The sequence below is a fragment of the Seriola dumerili genome, unplaced genomic scaffold (assembly GCF_002260705.1).
Source record: "Seriola dumerili isolate Sdu_G_001 unplaced genomic scaffold, Sdu_1.0 BDQW01000088.1, whole genome shotgun sequence".
NCBI lineage: Eukaryota > Metazoa > Chordata > Actinopteri > Carangiformes > Carangidae > Seriola > Seriola dumerili.
Genome location: NW_019174343.1, coordinates 7,481,689 through 7,493,145, shown reverse-complemented (window position 1 = coordinate 7,493,145; position 11,457 = coordinate 7,481,689). Strand labels below are relative to the sequence as shown.

The window sequence follows — 11,457 nt, the reverse complement described above, 5'->3', positions numbered from 1 at the left end:
ATATGCTGACCGAATGATGAAAAGATCCCAGTAAAACTTAAGACCACACACCATTTAGATTTCATCAATTGTACCATGTACGGTATGTAAGAGTGCAGCCACTCCTCACATACACATTAAAGTATATACTCACACATTTTTCTTTTTGCACATTGTTTTATATTAGAACATTTTCTAAACTATTTTGTGTTGAATTGTTTTTATGTACATCTACAACTTAACATCATGTTTGTCTTCTTAGTTTATACACCACTATTTGTTAACCTACAATGTGCTAAACTGAATGACATACTGTAATAGGTACCGCAACATAAGGCTGCTCCCTCATGGCTCAAGAACACCATCAGACAGACAATCATTTAAAAACCTACTGATCAATATTTGATCCATCCATTATATAGCCAGTAGCCTAATAAAAAAAATTCAGAGGCTATACCATGTGTATATTGATGAAATATTGAAAATGAATTCAAAAATCAAAGATGTTAAGCCAAGATCAATTTTCCTACAAGTTGGCACAAAGCTTTGTGACATATAGTGGTATGTAATGTCCTCCGTTTTATCAAAATCTGTTAAAATGTCTCCTTTTCCTTCTTCCTGCAGTGAGCTGCCGCTTTGGTCTCTCATTTCACCAGCAGCATGACGTGGCTTCAGGCCTGGAAAAGACAAAAAGGATGAAAAAAACAATCTTTAGTATCACTGGTCAGTCATTAACAATTTTATCAATTAAGTAAAATTTGTGTGTTTGCTATAAAATTGCCATTATTAAAAAATCATTTTAGGGTTTCATTCAGTTTCAGGGTTTCAGTTGGTGGATTGGACCCAAACTGTAGATCCAATGACCAAGTCAGTAATAAAATAGTCATCACTGGGTCACTGGATGTTACACGTTAAAAATTACGTTGTGCCACAACATTCAGATATTCGTCCTTGTTGACTAATAAATTTAGTTATGTGATATAAAGTTTTTTTAATTTAAGAATTCAAACAAATATTTATTCTGATGTTGTACAACATGTGTTTAAACAGATTGGGGACTCATTAGCCACATCATTAATGATTCAGTAAATGAATGAAAACTTCCAAGAAATGGAACTGAAGTAGTTACTGTCACATTGTCACTGACTGGATGTGATGTCACTTTTCATTTTCTGCCATTTCCGCATGACTCACAATGAGTTTTACTGATTTAAATTTGGGCCAAGAAAGCAAGAAATCTAAAATCATATGTTTAATTTACACTAAAGAGCTCATCAGTCTTAAGCTACTAGGATTATAATGGAGGACATGCTTTCCCCATCTTTTCTCATAAAGGCCTACAGTCATGCCTTTTCATCATCACATAATCAGTCTGCATAATGTGTGGGTTCACGAGCGCAGCAGCAGGTTGAACGGGTCAGTGGAGCTCAGACAAACACATTGACCTTCCATATTGTTCTAAGCTGCCACTAATTGTTTACACAGGGTAAGAGCCTTAGGAAACGGCTAGAGAACTGAACTTTGAGGCTCAAGAGATCATGATATAAAGCCACACAAGTGACATGGAGCAAGGATTATGGCAGCAGGAGGTGGAGGTATTTCACAAGGTCTTCGTGGGTTTTCACCCACCAAAGGCATCATAGCAGATCAGTGTGTCATCCTTTTGTCACAGACCATTTCCTTATGGGCTAAAATGTGATATTACGTCATCATATTGTTTGGATTCGAGAGCCTATATTTTGTTTCTATACAGTCAAACGTTTTAAGGGATTTGTCTCAGATTTATAGGTACACAAAATAAACAAAAAATCAGAAGTTTAAACAATTGAATTATTATTATAGGGAAGTCCTAACATCCTATCCAAGAGTCTTGTGCACACATTTCACAAACATTTACAATCAGCTGATTCTGTTCCACAGATTTACACTGTGCATCTGTCTCACAGTATAGATTAATGGATTTTTTTCTGCCAAGTGCAGTAAAACTACTGCATAAACTCCTTTACTTATTGTGACTAATCACTCACTTTCATGGCTGCAGGCGCTATTTGCATTTCTCCTGGCATTCTGGTATTCTTCTCACATAGTGAGAAGAATAGTGTAGAATAGTGTTTATCACATAAACATGGATTAAATAAGAATGTTTATGATGAAAGAAAAGTGTACTGTTGTAACCTCCTGTAAGCTTATACTGTTTTCTTACCTATTCTAAATGCCAATTATCCTAATTGATTGTGTCCCTCAAATCATCAAGCTGTTTGAGATGGCGTCATATGTAAAGCCTCATTAACTATACAATACTACAATAACACCAATAGTAATAATGATCAATCATCAGTAATACTGATAATAATACCACTAAAAATTCCTGACACATTACACACATTTAAATACATTATATAATTTACTTATGATACATTTATTCTTTATTTTTCTACTTCATAACATACTGTTACAGCAGAAAAGATTCATAGACTACATCTTCTCTTCAGCTTCCTATCTTTTTATCAAATTAAAAGGGGCAAATCTCTTGTACACCTGTGGCATTGGTCAGTAAAAGCCTGTCTGATATGAATACTGGGCACAGACTGGCCTTTAGCTAGTACTACAGGAACCAATAATTGTGATTCATTATGTAATGATGTTTTCATTTGCACATAAGATATATTTGTTTGTAGAAACTGTACAATCCCTCACAACAGGAAGTACAGATTTAGGAGGCGGCACTTCCATAATAGTAATTAATTAATCACTAGTTTTAGTAGAATATTCCTCACTTACGGTGATACATCTGCCACTACTTGTCTATTTATATATCTATATATCTATATAATATCTACAGGTGAACTCCAACATAACAGTACCCTAGAACATATGATACCGATGTGGAAAAACTGCTCTGTGTGTAGATCCACCCTAGACACTGGGTAATCCTTTCTTGAGCCTGATACGATAACGAAGGTAGAGATCATCCATCCTAATACTGACCGAAAGCAGGTTACCCAGGGATAGATTGAATATCATTAGCAGTCGTAATAGTGCTGATGACTGGATTAGCTGATTCCTAAACAATGTCCTTCCTTGCAGATTGGATCATCATTGGAACATTGGATTAATGGGGCAAAGCTTGGGCACTGAGGGCTAGATTCAACTAAACTGTTCCCTTATCGGTGCATACATCGTTATGTCAGTACATGTCAGTGCATGTACAGTATTTGTGTGTGTGTGTGTGTGTGTGTGTGTGTACGTGCATATGTGTGTGCGTCTATCTGTGTGCGCGTGTGTGTGTGTGTGCGCGTGTATATGTGTGGGCGTGTGGGTGTGTGCGTGTGTGTGTGCACGTGCGTGTGTGTGTGTGCGTGCGTGTGTGCGTGTCTGTGTGCACGGGTGGGTATATGTGTGTGTGTGTATATGTGTACGTGTATATGTGTGTGCGTCTATCTGTGTGCGCGTGTGTGTGTGTGTGCGCGTGTATATGTGTGGGCGTGTGGGTGTGTGCGTGTGTGTGTGCACGTGCGTGTGTGTGTGTGCGTGCGTGTGTGCGTGTCTGTGTGTGTGTGCACGTGTGCGTATATGTTTGTGTGTGTACGTGTATATGTGTGTGCGTGTATATGTGTGTGCGTGTGTGTGTGTTTGTGCGTGCGTGTGTGCGTGTCTGTGTGCACGTGTGCGTATATGTGTGTGTGTGTACGTGTATATGTGTGTGCGTCTATATGTGTGTGCGTGTGTGTGTGTTTGTGCGTGCGTGTGTGTTTGTGCGTGCGTGTGTGCGTGTCTGTGTGTGTGCACGTGTGCGTGTGTGTGTGTGTGTGTGTACGTGTGTGTATGTGCGTGTGTCTGTGTGTGTGTGTGTGTGTGAGTGCGTGCGTGTGTGTAGTGTGTGTGTGCCTGCGTGCATGTGTGTGTACGTGTGTGTATGTGCGTGTGTCTGTGTGAGTGTGTGTGTGTGTGTGTGTGTGTGTGTGTGGTGCGTGCAGGCGTGTGCGTGTGTGTGCATATGTTTGGTGTGTTTGTGCGTGCGTGTGTGCGTGTCTGTGTGTGTGTGCGTGTGTGTGTTGTGTAGTGTGTGTATGTGCGTGTGTGTGTGTGTGTGTGTGTGCGTGTAATATGTGTGTGCGTGTGTGTGTGTGTGTGTGCGGGCGTGTGCGTGTGTGTGGGCGTGTGTAGTGTGTCTGGTGCGTTGCGTGCGTTTGCGTGTCTGTGTGTGTGTGCACGTGTGTGTGCATGTGTGTGTGCATATGTGTTGTGTGTTGGTGGCGTGCGTGTGTGCGTGTCTGTGTGTGTGTGCACGTGTGCGGTGTGTGTGTACGTGTGTATGTGCGTGTGGTCTGTGTGTGTGTGTGTGTGAGTGCGCGCGTGTGTGCGTGCGTGTGTGCATGCGATGCGCGTGTGTCCGTGTGGCGTGTGTGTACTGAGTGTGTGAGTGTGTGCGCGCGTGTGTTGTAGTGTGTGTGTGCCTGCGTGCGTGTAAGTGTTGTGTACATGTGTGTGTGTGTGTGTGTGCGGCATGTGTGTGTGCGCGTGTGTGTGTTATGCGTGCGTGTGTGTGTGTGTCGCAGTGCGGACGTAGCGTGTGTGTTCGTGTGTGTGTGTGTGTGTGTGTTTGTGGGTTGGTGTGTGTGTGTCTGGTGTGTGGTGGTGTACGTGTGGGCTTGTGTGTGTGTGCATGCGTGCGTGTGTGTGGTATTGTGTGTGTGTGCGTGTGGTGTGTGTATGCTAGTGTGTGTGTTGTGTGTGTGTGCTGTGTCGTGTGCGCTGTTGCAGTGTGTGTGTGATGGTGTGTGGGTGTGTGCTGTTGTGTGTTGTTGCGTCGTGTTGATGTGTGTGTGCATGGGTGTGTGTGGTCGCGAGTGTGTGTGTGTGTGCGTGTGTTGTGTCTGTGTGTTGTGTTCGTGTGTGTGCGTGGTGGTGGTCGTGTGTCGTCGTCTGATAGCTGTGTGTTGTGTGTGTGTTTGGGCTTGTGTGTCATGTGTGTGCGTGCGTGGTGCGTGCGGGCTCGCGTAGTGTGTGTGTGATGTGTGTGCGTGCGTGCGTGTGCGTGTCTGTGTGCACGTGGTGTGCATGTGTGTGTGCATGTGTCACGTGTGTGTGCTTGCGGCGTGTGTATGTTTGTGTGCATGCGTGTTCGTGTGTGTGTGCGTGCGTGTCGTGTGTGTGTGTGTGTGCGTGTCTGTGTGTGCTTGCATGTGTTTTGCGTGTGTTGGGCGTGTGTGTGTGTGTGTGCGTGCGTGCGTGCGTGTCTGTGTGTGTGTGCATATGTGTGTGTGTGTGTGCGTGCGTGCGTGTCTGTGTTGTATGTGCACGTGTGCATGTGTGTGTGTGCATGTTGTGAGTGGTGTGTGTGGGCATGTGTGTGTGTGTGTGCGTGCGGGCGTGTGTGTGTGTGTGTGTGTGTGAACGTGTTTGTTGTGGTGCACGTGTTTGTGTGTGTGTGTATGCATCTGTGTGCGTGTCTGAGTGTGTGTGGTGCGGCCGTGTGTGTGGTGCACGTGTGTGTGTGCGTGTGTGTGTGTGTGTGTGTGTGTACGTGCGTTGTATGTGTGTCTGTGTGTGCGTGCATGTGTGTGCGTGCATGTGTGTGCGTGCGTGTGCGTGCGGGCTCGGCGTAATCGTCTGTGTGTGTGTGTGTGTGTGGTGCGTTGCGGTGTGTGTCTGTGTGTGTGTGCGTGTCTGTTGTGTGTGTGTGTGTCATGTGTGTGTGGTTGTGTTTTGCGTGTGTTGTGTGTGTGCGTGCGGGCATGTGTGTGTGTGTGCGTGCGTGTGTGTGTGCGTGTCTGTTGTGTGTCCTGTATGTATGTGCACGTGTTGCATGTGTGTGTATGTGTGTGTGTGTATGTATGTGCACCGTGTGCATGTGTGGTTATCGTGTGTGTGGTGTATGTGTGCACGTGTGTGTGGGTGTGTGTGTGTGTGTGCGTCTGTGTGTTTGTGTGCGTGTCTGTGTGCACGTGTGCATGTTGTGTGTGTGTGTGCGTGTGTGTGTGCACGTGTGCGTGTCTGTGTGTTGCTTGCCGACGTGTGTATGTTTGTGTGCATGCGTGTGCTGTGTGTGTGTACGTGTGTGCGTGCGTGTCTGTGTGTGTTGTGCACGTGTGTGTGTGTGTATGTGTGCACGTGTGTGTGCTTGTTGCGTGCGTGTGTGCGTGTCTGGTGTGTGTGTTGCACGTGTGTTTGTGTGTTGTGTGTGTGCACGTGTGCGTGTGTGTGTGTGTACGTGTGTGTATGTGCGTGTGTCTGTGTGTGTGTGGTGTGTGTGTGTGTGTGTGCGTGCCAGGCGTGTGCGTGCGTGTGTGCGTGTCTGTGTGTGTGTGCACGTGTTGCGTGTGTGTGTGTGTGTGTGCGTGTGTACGTGTGTATGTGCGTGTGTGTGTTGTGTGTGTTGTGTGTGTGTGTACGTGTGTATGTGCGTGTGTGTGTGTGTTGTGTGTGCGTGCAGGCGTGTGGTGTGATGTGGTGTGTGTGCGGGCGTGTGCGTGTGTGTGGTGCGGTTCGTGCTTGTGTGTGTCGTGCGTGTCCGTTGTGTGTGTGCATGTGTGCATGTGTGCAACGTGTGCATGTGTGTGTGTGGCATGTGTGTGTGTCTGTGTGTGTGTGTGTTGCGTGCAGGCGTGTGCGTGTGTGTGTGTGTGTGTGCGGGCGTTGCGTGTGTGTGTGTGCGGCGTGTGTATGTGTGTGTGCGTTTTGTGTGTGTGTGTGTTTGGTGTGTGTGTGTGTGTGTGCGTGTGTGAGTGTGCATGCGTTGCGTGTGTGTCTGTGTGTGTGTGTGGTGTGCATGTGTGCATGTGTGCATGTGTGCACATGTGCAGTGGTGTTGCATGTGTGTGTGTGTGTGGCGTGCTGGCGTGTGTATGTGTGTGTGTACGTGCGTGTCTGTAATGTGCGATGCATGTGTGTGTGTGTGCACGTGTGTGTGTGTGTTGCATGTGTGTGCGTCGTGTGTGTGTGCAGGCGTGTGCGTGTGTGCGTATGTATGTTGTGTGTACGTGCGTGTCTGTGTGTGCGTGCATGTGTGTGTGTGTGTGTGTATGGTGCGTATGTGTGTGTGCGTGTGTGTTGCGTGTCTTGTGTGTGTGCGTGCGTGTGTGTGTGTGTGTGTGTGTGTGCGTGCGTGCGTGTGTGTGTATGTGTGCACGTGTGTGTGTGGCATGTGTGTGTGCATTTGTGTGTGTGTGTGTGCGTGGCGGGCGTGTGGTGTGTGCGTGGTGTGTGTGTGCGTGCGTTGTGGTGTGTCTGTATGTATGTGCACGTGTGCATGTTGTGTGTATGTGTGTGTGTGTATGTATGTGCACGTGTGCATGTGTGTGTATGTGTGTGTGTGTATGTGTGGCACGTGTGTGTGTGGGCTGTGTGTGTGTGCGTGCGTGTGTGTGTGTGTGTGTTTTGTGCGTGCGGGCGTGTGTGTGTGCGTGTGTGTGTGTCCGTGTGTGTTGTGTGTGCACTGTGTGTGTGTGTGTTTGTGCGGGCGTGCGTGTGTGTGTGCACGTATGTGTGTCTGCGTGCGTGCGTGTGTGTGTGCGTGTTTATTTATGTGTGTGTGTATATTGTGTGTGTGTGTATATGTGTGTGTGTGTGTATGTGTGTGTGTGTGTGTGTATGTGTGGTGTAATGTTGTATATATGTGTGTGTGTGTGTGTGTGTGTGTGTGTGTGTGTATGTGTGTGTATGTATGTTGTATGTTTTATGTGTGTGTGTTATGTTGTGTGTGTGTGTGTGTGTGTATATATGTGTGTGTGTGTGCGTGTGTATATGTGTGTGTGTGTATGTGTGTGTGTATATGTGTGTGTGTCTATGTGTGTGTGTGTATATATGTGTGTGTGTGTGTGTGTATATGTGTGTGTGTGTGTGTGTTGTGTGGGTGTGTGTGTTGTGTGTGTGTCCTGTATGTTGTATATATGTGTGTGTGTGTGTGTATATGTGTGTGTGTGTGTGTGTGTATGTGTGGTGTGGTTTATGTGTGTGTGTTGTGTGTGTGTGGTATATGTGTGTCTGTGTGTGTGTGTGTGTGTGTATGTGTGTGTGTGTGTATGTGGTGTGTGTTTGTTTAGTTGTGTGTGTGTGTTAATGTGTGTATGTTGTGTATGTGTGTGTGTGTGTGTGTGTGTGTGTGGTGTGTGTGTGTGATGTATAGTATATGGTGTGTGTATGTGTGTGTGTGTGTATGTGTGCGTGTGTAGTATGTATGCTGTGGTGTGTGTGTGTGTGTGTGTGTGTGTGTCTGTTTGTCTGTGTTCCTGACATGAGACCTGAGCTTGCTGTCTCTTGATTGAGAACATTAATGATGACTGATACATCCTGAAATCTTTTTTGTCTCCTGGTGTTAGATGTCACTGTGCTCTAATATTTATTTGCGATTGCTTCTCGTGTCATTTCAATTACCTTGCACAAAGCTTGTTGTTTTTTGTTTTTTGCTGATTTAATTCAAGCAATTAATTAATTCATCATTCAATTAATTAGATGTTCAGTCAGAAATCCCAATAAATTTACTGTTAGTGCTGCTGTAATGGAACTGGCCGTCATACAATCCATCTGCCATGCAGAAGATCTGCACTTTAACCATCACATGTAAAAAGGAAATTTTTGGATTTTTTCTTAATTACAGAAGGGCAACCATGAAGGCCGGCCGCGTACCGGAGCTTCCGGAGGACTTCTACAGTCCCATTCGCCTGGATACGGACAACTCACATCTCTCAGCCCATTCCTCGTCCCAAGGACCATCTAGCAAGTTCAGGCACTTCTAGTAATGGTCTATAATTCATGGTTTTTATATTTATTGTGGGCACTGCATCAATGTGCTTACAATTGCATGCACCGCTCATAAAAAGCTCGGATTCCCAACCTCAACTACATCCTGTTGAACTTGGCTGTGGCCAACCTTCTTGTGTCCTTGTTGGGCTCTCCACGCCTGCCTGCACTTTGGCATCAGATATTTCATCTTGGCCCTCTAGGCATTGCAGATTGAAGGTTTTAAATGGTAACCAACTTGGGCGGTAAGTAATGAAACTTGAGGGCACTTAAATAATATGAACTCACTTGAATTTTTAACGAGCCAGAAAATAAAAAACACAGTAAAAGTAAAAAAAATGCTACTGTATATCGTTCCAAGGTATGGTAAGGCTGTGGTCTCTGGCTGTGGTAGCTTTTGCGAAAGATGGCTGGGTCATCTGTAAAGCCACTTGGGAACTTTGTTTTCAGCCGCCGACAATCTATAGCCTGCGTGCGGTATTCACCTGGGTGATCGCATTAAGTAGCCTCAGGTCCTCCACGGTCGGATGTGAGCGGTTAGTGTTTTCACAACACACTTACATTACAACTCATTTTACAGTAAATAATGGATAAAGCTGGGAGACAGGCTACACTCAGGACGACCGATTTTCTCTCCAAGGTATATTCCCAGCAGGGCCTCAATTGGCTCCTGTGGCCAGACTGGTAAACAACTATCAACAAATACAACTAATGAGTCCTACGTGATGTTCCTTTTGGTTCTTCAAAATGTTGCCTCACCATTTTAGTGTGATGAGGCAGTTGACCGTAGCAAAGAAATGGTGGAGAGGGGAAGAGCAAAGCAAGAAGCAGAAAGGAACATCAACGTGGACTCGATTGTTTGTATTTGTTGTTTAGTTGTGTAACCCAGTCTGGGCACAGGAGCATTGCAGGCCCTCTGGGATATTACCTGGAGAGAAAATTCAGAGTGTCCCTGAGTGTAGCCTGTCTCCCAGTTTAACTGTAAAATGAGTGTAAAATGTAAGTGTGTTTGTGAAACACTAAACCGGCTCCATCCGACCAGTGGAGGACCTGAGGCTATTAATGCGATCAACCCAGGTGAAATACGCAGCAGGCGATGCATGGTCGGGCTGAAGAACAAAGTTCCAAGTGGCTTACAGATGACCAGCCATCTTTCAAAAGCTTACACAGCCAGAAGACCACAGGCTTACATACTGGAACGATATACAGTAAAAGCATTTTTTTACTTTACTTTGTGTTTTTTTATTTTTCTAGCTCGTTAAAAAAAATCAAGTATCATATTATTTAAGTGCTCAAGTCATTCTTTACCGCCAAGTGTTTACCAATAAAACCTTCAATCTTGCATGCTAGAGGGCCAAAGATGAAATATATGGATGCAAAGGGCAGCAGGGCGTGGAGGAGCCACACAGGACACAGAAGGTTGGCCACAGCCAGTTCAACAGGTGTAGTTTGAGGTGGGATCGGAGCTCTTTGTAATGTGAGCGGTGCATGCAATTGTAAGCACATTGATGGCAAGTGCCCACAATAAATATAAAAAACATGAATATAGACATTAACATAGAAGGTGGCCTGAACTGCCTAGATGGCCTGGGGACGAGGAAATCGGGTGAGAGATGTAGTTGTCCGTATCCAGACGATGGGGAGAAGAAAGTCCTCCGGAAGCTCCGTAACGCCGGTCCGTGCTTCATGGTTGCCCTTTATTAAATAAGAAAAAATCAAAAATTTTGCTTTTCAATGTGATGGTTAAAAGTCAGTATCTCATGCAGATGGACTTTGTAGCGCAGTCCCCAGTTACAGAGGACTAGGAGTAAGATTTATAGGGAATGTTTCTGAATGAACATCTAAATTATTGAAATAGATTGAACTAATTCAATTGCTTGATTAAATAGCAAAACAAAAAAACAAGCTTTGGTGAAGGTAATTGAAAAGACAAGAGAAGCCAATGCAAATAAATACTAGAGCACAGTGACATAACACAAGGAGACAAAAAAAGATTCAGGATGTTATCAGTCATATAATGTTCTTCATCAGAGACACAAGCTCAGGTCTCATGCAGGACAACCAGACAAAGCAGAACACACACACACACACACCACACACACACACCCATAACATACATACACCGCACGACATAACACACCACACATACACACACATGATATATACAACAGCACACCACACACACACACACACACATCACACACACATACACACATACCACATTAACAACACACGACACATAAACAAACACACACACACATCACAACCCACAGCATACACACCACACACACACACAGACACATATAACACAACACACATACACACACACACATAAACACACACACCACATACACACACACCACACACACATATACACACACACAACACATATATACACACATCCAGACACACACACAACACACACCACACAAACAACACACACACACACATACACACACACACACACACATATATATCACACCCACACATAGACACATACACACATATACACACACACATACACACACACACATATACACACGCACACACACACACATATATACACACACACACCACACACACACACATAAACACACACAACATAAACATACACATACATACACAACACATCACCACACCACACACCACACACACACACATATAATACACATACACATCACATACACAGCACACACACATCACATACAGCACACACACACATATACACACACACTG

General features: G+C 44.9%; 1 pseudogene; it reads right to left on the bottom strand.

The window, feature by feature from the left end:
* Window positions 1–9,484: 9,484 nt before the first annotated feature.
* Window positions 9,485–10,409, bottom strand: LOC111221588 (annotated as a pseudogene).
* Window positions 10,410–11,457: the final 1,048 nt, after the last annotated feature.